Genomic DNA, 10,802 nt, shown 5'->3' with positions numbered 1-10,802 from the left:
AGAGAAAAGTGACACAAGAGAAAAAAGATTCAATTCAAAAAAAATAATTTTGGTACATATTTTAATTCATGAATTCGGGATGTATTTATAAACTTTAAAGTACTATTTAATTTTTTCTTGGAAATCTGTCTATTTTTTCAAAGAATAATTAAATGTGAAATAACGATCAACTTGCAAGCAATATATATATTTTTAATTTTCTTCATTTTAGTTTGTCAAATTGGGCAACAGTCTTCATTACCAAACAAGCTGCTAACCCTTCAAAGAGTTTAAGGATGTCAACATGTGTTTTCCTATATTTCCATTATTTTTATTGATAAACATAGTTACTAACGGTAAAGCCAACTTGTCCAAGGCCTTTGCATCCTTATCAACAGTTTTGCAGCATAGAATCTCAAATATAATAGTAAAATTCATAGTGTACTTTTCCTTTGCACAAGGTTAGAAAGGAATAAAATAGTTATCTAAAAGATCTGGCCAAATAAGATGAGCTAAGTTTTCCTTGGAACCTTAGAGCTACTTGTTTATTAATTTTCTACTCACGTAAATATACGTATTACAAAGATAATATAACGATGAGTAGAGTATCGCTCCCACAGAGAATTATTTTAATTTTTAATTACTAACTACTAAAATTGACACATCCTAATTTTATTCAAACAATAAAAATTGAATTAAAAAGTAAAATCTAATCAAACTTGAAAACTAAAACTAATCTAAATTTGTTGAGTAAAATTGCTTTATTAGACTTGATTGACCTCTAGACCTAAGATAATAATATCCTTCAATATTTTATCTGAATATTGTCTGTTTTGTTTAACTTACTTTAATGGATTAAGTTGCTAACCTGGAGTCCTAATTTATTTACAAGTCTCTGTCAAAGTTCACATAAAAATACCTTTCCCAATTAACTTACTATATGTCTATGTAAATTAATTAAAGAAAGATTCATTAAGTTCATGCTTTAGTCCTGGTTAGGTATAGCTTATAGGTGTATGTTTATCCTATATGCAAATCAAACTACCTAATCAAGTAAGTGTATTTGATCATATGCTATTCTAATCTAGGTTGACCTAAATCTCCTCCATCAAGGTTTAACTTAAGTTTCTTATTCAATCTAATTGGTGGCCAATCAACTAGAAGCATTAAGAATAGAATAGAATAAACAACTCAAAACCATCAAACATAAGCAAAAGAGAGATAAATAGATCGGACTACATATTTAGTTCAATCATAATCTTAGATAAAAAAATTAGTTCCCCATTAAGTCACACATCATCATCAAATTAAGTTTGATCATCAAAACAAAAACCAAGAAAATAAAAAAACAATAGAAAAATAAAAGAAACCCAAGAATTGCAATCTTGATATCCAAATCTTCTTGAATCCCTTGATTTCTTCTCAACTTTAATGAGGCTTTTTTCTTCAATGATTTTATGGCTTATTCTTAGCTTCCAATATGGTGTTTTGTGTTCCCAAAAATTCTCCAAAAGGTTTCTTTTATAGAACTTTGAAGTTGGGTCAAGTTGGGTAAAGAATGAAGTCAATTCTAACTAGGATTTCCTTATCAGAGTATGTGAATTCCTGCCTATCTCCAAGACTGCTGCGGTGCATCAATTTTGACAAACTATTTGACCACTTTCCTAGCCGAAATGGAAAAGTGGTAAAACAAGAAAGTTATAGCCTTTTCTCTTAGCTTTCAATGGTTTAAGAATCACCTTATTTGAAGTTTTGTAGAGAGAGTTATAATTAAAATATCGAGACATGTGCAGCGGAAGTATTCACCTCGAAATTTCTCTTCTACTTCCATTAAAAGTCCTTCTTCAATAAACACTAGCAAAAGCACAAATAAATCAACAATAACTTATCTTAGGCACATTAACACCAAGTTAAGCATAACTTTAACTAAGATTAGATTGACTTACCTAATTAATTAACTTAAAATTATTAAATAAAACCTATTAATTTTTATGCGTTATTACAAGAACTAAGCTAAATTATAATCAAAATGAAGTCCAAATAACTCTATATCGGAGAGTTATCATGTCCCACAAACTTAAGACTTTTCTAGTACTCGAGCAAACATAGAAAAGAAATTAACCTATGAAAAGCAATTTAAATGATAAAAGCAAAATAGATAAAGCAACTACTAGAGATAAAGTGCATCAACTTCAATGATCTCTTATAATTTTCTCAAAAGTATTCTACCAATCTTTAACTTAAGGAAAAATATAGGCATCATTCAAATTTATGTTTCAATTCTAATGCAAGCATGCTCTCGAATGGATTTATGTGTGTGTGTGAAATTTTTTACCAAAAATATCATGACATCCTGATAAGTTTATGCCAGCACAAAATTCAAATTAGTACTAGAATTTCATAAGTTTGCTTTTCATCTCTCTCTCCAGTAATGTAGACTAATTATAAGTCAAGGATCAATAGAACTTTATAAAGCTTGTAATGTATGGTTAGGGTCAAGGTAGGATAAAGGATATAATGGGGCTCAAATCATGTTAAGCATAATTATTCTAAGACCTATATATAGATTTATTTTCATTCTCCTCATAAACCATTTTTATTCATTTTTGAACTTCTTTTTCTTTCACAATTTTACACTTCCAAACTTATTTTCTTTGTATTGTAATTATTGGGATGCTTTTTAATATTTTGAAATTTTTTTCCAGCAACTCCACCTTTCTATGTTTTTCAACATTTAGCTCAATCTATATTTTCTAAAACAAGATACATGCTTAAGAGTGAGGGTTGTAAAATTAAAAATTTTATTTTAAGGCTAGGCTCTATTATTATGTGGTTAAACAAAGAAAAGAGAAATTAGGCTCAAAGGGATATACTAGGGATAAAAATATATCAAGATTGGCTTTTTAGGCTCAAATGGTTTGAAGATGACCTAAATCATGCCCCTCACTAAGTATTGACTAAGATTTCACCTTGAAAGGGAATCAAGTAAATTCTAAAATTCTTGACATAATCTAAAATTTTATATCAACATAAACTTTCTCTAAATATTCACAATAATTTAAAGCAAAAGATAAAGTGCTCAAAATTATGGAAATCATATCTTAACAATGATACTAAAGAAAAGAATTTAGCATGAATTCAAGAAAATACCTTATTTACCTAGAGCTAAAAATTCAAGACAACTAGTTATTATCATTGGATAGGGAAATCATCAAAAAAAATTGGCAGAACTTTGCTCTAGATTCCTAAAAATTGAAGTAAGCTTAAAACTTGAATGACCAACTAATCCTAATTACTTAAAAATCTAGATGAACATGTAAATAAACTTATATCTTTATCCTTCTACAAAATATTCACCAATAGAAAAATAAATTCACCTTTCCAAACTTAAACTAAACATTGTCCTCAATGTTAGAAAAAAGAAAGGAAAGGTAAAAGAACAATTCCCTAATGGTTAAATTAATTTCGTAGATGCTCTAATCCTTTTCCTTATCTTCCTCATCATCCACCACTACATTGTCCTTATCAACCTCTACCTCATTGGCACCACTAAGAGGATTAGGTATTGGTGGAAGAGTAGCCATGTCCATCCCCATAAAAACACCATAAGCTTTTGGTCCGTATGTTGATTAAATTGTGTTTGATAAGTCGCGTGTCACTCAAGCTGGTGCCCAAGTTGCTCAATCTTCTAAGTTATTGACATTTGTTGTTGGGATCTTGGTCGAGGGGGTTAAGGATGATGTGTTGAAGAAGAACTACCCCCAGCAAGGTGTTGAGGTTGTCTGAGGATGAGATTAATATCAATTGGGAGTTTGAAGAGCAACAAATCCTCAGTGGTAACCCAATTTACACTAGCTTTCTTACATATGGCTGTAATAAGAGAAAGAAACCATAACCATCACGCTTTGTTTTTGCAATGTGAGTCATGGCTCTGTAAATTACATGGCCAATATCAATTGTGCCTCCCATCATAATGGAATGAATAAGGATGACTCTGCCTTTTGTGACATTATTCAGATGTGTTGTAGGAAGTAATTTGGATGCCACAAAATGTAACCATATCTTAGAATTTGATTTCATTATATTCCTTTTAAATGAACCTGGTGCATTATTGAAGATTTGCCATTGAGCATCCTTTTCACAGTGTATATAGATGATGCCATCCCAATCCTCATGGCTAGCCAAGTCCATAACCATCATTGTTAAAATTTGGAGCTTCATAAAATTCATTGATGGCATGGCTCAAGAATGGCACTAGCTTGCCTTGCATAAAAGCAAAATCTTTAGTAGCTTTAACATCGTTAGCATAAAATTCTCTTACCATAGGGATAGTTGCAGCCTTTTGCAAAGCACAAAATTTTTGCCAGTGTTGTTCATCAATCATTGGTTAAGGGTCAAGGTACGTGATTAGCCCTTGATCTAGTCATCATTTGGAGTATTGCAATTTTATTGACAAGAGAATTGGTGTGTCTAACCATAGCGTCAACCGACATAAATCGAGTTTGATCAAATAAACCATTAGAACTTTGTCGTGCTTGTTTAGGTGCCAGTCTCAAACTTCCCGCAATTAAACTCAATCCAAAGAAAAGAAAACAACCAACAAAACACAATAGACAACTAACAAAATCAACCTGTATGACCTCAAATCACAATAAATTAATGCCCATATTATGAAGTAAAATTCCAAAAATTAAAATTTCTATAATAAGAGGCATAGAAATAAATCACAAGTATCAATTGACCCATATTCTGAACTGCAACAAACCTAATAATTTTAAAGCACAAATCAAAAACAATCTACCAAACCTAAAAAATAACTAAGCATAGTAGCTCAGCAATAATCAATGTTCATCACAAATTTGACAATAAAATAAAGGATGTGAAGCAAGCAATTAATAGTTCTAAAAATGTAAAATATATTAAAGAAAAATTAAAACTTACTTAAACTCTTGAAGTGGCAAAAGGAAAGTTGATGGAGATTGTAAATGTAGTTAATGGGTATGGAGAGGGATTGATGAAAAGAGAAGAATGGGTTGTGGAGAATTGATGAGAGATGTAAAGTTATGGGATAGAGACAAGAGGAGAGAAAAAGTGAAGAATTTTTTTTTTTGAGGTAAAACAAGTTGAAGTTGCAAAGGAGTGCCGGGGGGGGGGGTTAAATAGAAGAGAAATTCTAAAAGAAAAGGAGGAGAGGGGTTTTAAAGGGCAAGACAAGGTACAATTTTAAGGGGGAAAGATAGGGTAAGTAGTAGTGACCTACCCCTAAGGGCACCACGACCCACATTAATAATGATCTTGAGGCCATGGCCACGCTTTGTGGGGGTCACGACCTGTGTTAAAAAAAATCACTAGGCCACTACCTATCATTCTGGGTGTCGTGGCCTTGATATATTTAAAATTTTTATTATTATTTATTACATTTTTTTGTTATAAACATGAGGCTGGAACATGGGGCCTAGTGGCGCGATCAACATTGTAATGACTTCTGAAGGTCACGAGCTCCCCTATTAGGAGTTGTGACTTACCCCAAAATTTTATTTATTTTATTTATTTTTTTGAGAGGCTTTAAATGTACCTTTAAACTAAAAAATAAATTATTAATAATTTTTAATAAAATGAAATACAAACAATAAAAATAAAAAATAAATAGATGAAAATAACTTAGAGAAAATAAATTGAGTTAGAATGCTTGGATTGTTTCCTAAGAAAGCACCTGATTTGTAGTCTTTGGCTTGATTTTCTTTGATTCAAATTGCATCAATAAGCGTGATTGAGGCCTTCTGACGATCAAAATCGTGACCGTAATAGTGCTTTAATTATTGCCTATTCACCTTAAAGCTTGATTTATCATCAGCCAGATCCACTACTCCATGAGGATATATTTTCGTTACAATGAAAGGTCCAGACCAACCAGACTTTAGTTCTCGAGGAAATAATTTCAATTGAGAATTATATAAAAGAACATGTTGGCCAGGCTCAAAACTTCTCTTTATGATTTTCCAATCATGCTATCTTTTAGTCTTCTCATTGTAGATTCTTGTATTCTAATAATTCTATGATATAGAGTTATTTGGGCTTAATTTTGATTGTAATTTAGATTAGTTCTTATGGTAATGCATAGAAATTAGTAGGATTTAGTTAAATTATTTTAAGTTAATTATTTAAGTGAGTAAATCTAATATTAGTTAATTTTATACTTAATTTGGTGTTAATGTGATTAAGATAGGTTGTTATTAATTTATTTATGCTTTTGTAGTTGTTTAAGGAAGGAAGAATTTTAATGGAAGAAAGAGAGCAATTTCAAGGTGCAGACCTCTATTGCACATGTTTCGGTATCTCAAACATAACTCTCCCTACAGAACCTCAAATGCAATTATTCTTGAACCATTGGAAATATAAGAGAAAAAGATACAACTTTTGTGTTTACCATTTTTCCTAGTTCAACTTGGAAGATAGTAAAAAATCTTGTCAAATTTGAAGCACTGTAGTTGTCTTAGAGTAATTATGATTTTTGTTAATTAATTGGTCTAGGCCGCGGCCTTGGTAGAGGTAGGCTGTGGCTCATGTAGTTTGATGAGGAAATCTTGATTGGAATTGACTTCTTTCTTCACCTAACTTGGCTTAACTTCAAAGCCTTATAAAAATAACCTTTTGGAGTACTTTTAGAAAGAAGAACGAAACACCAGATTAAGAGCTGAAAGTCAAGCCAAAAAGTCATTGAAGCTGAGAAGAATTTGAAGGATTCAAGAAAATTTGGAACATCAAGATTATAATTTTTGGGTTCTATCTTCTTTTTGTTATTGTCTTATTTTTTTAAGTTTGATTTAAAGGTTTAAACTTTATTTGATGATGATGTGTGACTTGGTGAGGAAATAAATGATTTACCTAAGATTATGATTGAACTCAATATGTAGTCTGATTTATTTATCTCTCTCTGGCTTATGTTTGATGGATTTAAGTTGTTTATGTTATTGCCTGATCACCAATTAGATTGAATTGGAAATCTAAGTTGAAACTTGACGAAGGACATTTAGGTTACACCTTAAATAGAAGAGCGTATGATCGAATACACTTAGTTGATTAGGTAGTTTGATTCGCATATAGGGCAGACATACACCTATAAGCCATACGTAGCTAAGATTAGAGCATGAACTTAATGAATCTTTCTTTAATTTAATTTGCATAGACTTATAGTAAATCAATTAGGAGAGATATTTTTATAAGAAACTCGATAGAGACTTGTAAATAATTTAGGATTCTAGCTTAGCAATTTAAGCCATTAAACTAAGTTAAGAGAGAAGAGACAATAATTAGATGAAGTATTGAGGGACATCATAATCTTAGATCTAAAAGTCAATCAAATCTAAAAAGTAATTTTGTTGAGTAAATTTAGACTAGTTTTAGTTTTTAAGTTTGATTTTATTTTGCTTCAAATTTTAGTGCTTGGATAAAATTAGGGTGTGTAATTTTAGTAATTAATAATAAGAATTAATTAAATTCTCTGTGAGATCGACACACTACTCATCATTATATTATCTTTGTGATACGTATATTTACGTGGGTAGAAAATTGAATAACAAGTTTTTGGTTGCATTGCTGGGGAATTGATTTTTAATTCTTTCAAGTTAATATTATTACCAAGCATTCCTAATCTTACTTCAAACTTTTCTTTTTCTTTGTTTTCAGGTACTTTTGGTTGAGGTGATGAATAATTATAACTACCAGTGGCCATATGAACAATTTATGTGTGGGAGGGTTGCTAGTGATTATGCATTGGAAGCAATCAGTGTTTTGACCGCTCAAGAAGATGCTTTGTCTCAAAAAATTGACTCTTGGGGTTTTAATGTTTTTCAAAGTCCTTTTGTTACATGTGAGTTTTATGGAGATAGGCATTCAAGTGATTATTGTCCAACCTATTATAAGACAATGCAATTTGATGGAAGCTTCAATGGGTAGCAACACAAGTCAAACTCAAACAATTACAACTTAGTGTGGAATCACCTAAATTTTTCATGGAGTAATCATCAGGGTCCTAAACCCAAATTTTTTAGTAAGTTGTTCAACCCCAATTTCTTTTTCAGCATCTTTTTCAATTTCTTTCTTATCAAATTGAATTGAAATTTTAAGAATTTAAATCTTTACCGGTTACCACTTTTCCGTTACGGAGAGTGCTTACATTACAATGTTCTTTACCTTCACTTCTTGGGTTGGGTTCAGTATCACTTAGTAAGGTACCATGAGGTTTGTTATTTAAAGCATTGGCAAGTTGGCCCACATGTATCTCAAGATTTCTGATTGATGCTGCTTGACTTTTAATGGATGCATTAGTCTTTGTCGTGAATTATATGAACATATCCTCCATTGAAGGCTTTTTCTCTAGCATGGGAGCTCTAGCTGGAAATCTAGGAGGAAAGTTTGGTTTAAATGCTAATGAAGACCCTTGGTTGTTGCTCCATGAGAAATTAGGATGATTCCTCCAACCAAGCTTATAAGTGTTGGAATAGGGATTGTTGTTTTGCTACCTATTTCCCACAAATTGACAAGATTATGAATAGAAGAGACAATTGTCATCGAAATGTCTTTCACCACAAAATTCACACATCACAAAGGGGCTCTGAACAACATTAACACTCAATTTATTAATGTTCTTTGTGAGAAAAGCCAATTATGTAGACAAAAAATTAATCGCATCTAATTCATGAACTCTGACAATTTTTCTCATACACAATCTTTCAGATGGCCATTGATAGTTATTAGAAACCATCTCTTCAATCAAATCATAAGCCTCATCAATGAATTTACACATAAGTGCACCTCTAGCTGTAGCATCAATAGCAGTTCTAATAGGCTCCAACAAACCACTATAAAAAGTTTGAACTTGTAGCCACTTATGCAATCCATGGTGAAGGCATCTTCTTAACAAATCCTTATACGTCTCTCAAGTCTCATATAGTGATTTAGAATCAAATTGCATGCAAGAAGTGATATCATTCCTAATTTTTTCTATCTTGGCAGGTTGAAAGAATTTTAATAAGAATTTTTAAGCCAAATCATCCCAAGTACTAATGGAACTAGCAAGAAATGAATTTAACCAACTCTTTGCTTTATTTCTCAATGAAAAAGGGAAAGACTTCAATCTTATGGCATTATCAGTAACACCATTAGCTTTTAATGAGTCACAAATTTCTAGAAAATTCACAATATTAGGATTAAGATCATCATTAGGCAAACCCCCAAACTAAATAAAAGTTTGAATCATCTGAACGATTGCTGGCTTAATTTGAAGTTGTTGGCGTGAATAGGAGGTCTTCAAATACTAGAGTGGACACTTGTACCAGTGGGACAACATATTCCCTCAAAGATTTGGTCTCTTCCCCTTGTTGATCAGCCATTATTTTACTTGGAGTAGAAACTTGTTGATTTTTCCTTTAAAGTCTACAAAAAGTCTTTTCAATTTCTAGATCAAAAGGAACAATTTCCAAATTTTAGGCTCTTCACTTATAATGACCAAAAGTACCTAAAAAAATTAAAGAATAGGTTTGAAGTAAGATTAGGAATGCTTGGTATCAATAATAACAAAAAAGAATTAAAAATCAATTCCTCAGCAACGGCGTCAAAACTTGTTAATTTTCTACCCATGTAAGTATACGTATCTCAAAGATAATATAATGATCAGTAGAGTATCGCTCCCACAAAGAATTTTTTAATTCTTAATTGTTAACTACTAAAATTGACACACCTTAATTTTATTCAAACAATAAAAATTAAATTAAAAAGCAAAATTTAATCAAACTTGAAAACTAAAACTAATCAAAGTTTACTTAGTGAAATTACGTTATTAGACTTCATAGACTTCTAGACCTAAGATTATGATATCACTCAATACTTCTTTTGAATATTGTCTATCTCTTAACTTACTTTAATGGATTAAGTTGCTAACCTAGAGTCCTAATTTAATTACAAGAATCTGTCGAGGTTCTCATAAAAATACCTTTCCTAATTAACTTACTATATGTCTATGCAAATTAAATTGAAGAAAGATTCATTAAGTTTGTACTCTAATCTTAGCTACATATGGCTCATAGGTGTATGTCTACCTTATATGCAAATCAAACCACCTAATCAACTAAGTGTATTCGAACATATGCTATTCTATTTTAGGTTTACCTTAATCTCCTTTATCAAGGTTTAACTTAAGTTTCTAATGTTGAAATGAGCCCTAGAGCCAATTGCAATTCGTTAAGGCTTGATTCCAATCATGCAACAACATTATTCATGTTGAATGATTAAAGGTTTTCCTTCATCAATAAAACATCAATTATAATAAGTTATAAAGTCTAATTGAATGAAGTCCATGAGATTAATATGCCTTGCAAGGAAATTGTAATGGGTTGCAGTTATGAGATCCTTATGCATCAAAGTGTAATATCAAAAATGTTCCTGGTCAATGTATCATTGAGACTGGACATCAATGATGCCTAGAGACTAGTACATTCTATGTTCCTTACTTGAGAAGTAAGCAACAAAATTCATAGGTTGAAGTATAAAGATACTTGAAACTGGAATGTAGGTACTTGCCTAGGAGAGCAAGTTCACTGAACATGACCCTCCGTGAGAAGTGCATTTAGTATTTCACTCAAGTGTCTATGCAATACTTCTTATGTGTTAGTTGTGTAAACACTCCTTAGACTTGAGACACCAGGTTGTGTAATGACCACTCCTTGATCGCTACTGGTGTCTGAGTCTCATGGGAGAACCCACTAAGTCTTGAACAAGCCTTACTTAAAATATTAGTCATTACCTCATATTCATACCATCAATCT

This window comes from Theobroma umbraticum, unplaced genomic scaffold (assembly GCF_002168275.2).
Source record: "Theobroma umbraticum cultivar Fairchild unplaced genomic scaffold, ASM216827v3 scaffold_69.0, whole genome shotgun sequence".
NCBI lineage: Eukaryota > Viridiplantae > Streptophyta > Magnoliopsida > Malvales > Malvaceae > Theobroma > Theobroma umbraticum.
This window is presented reverse-complemented; position numbering follows the sequence as displayed.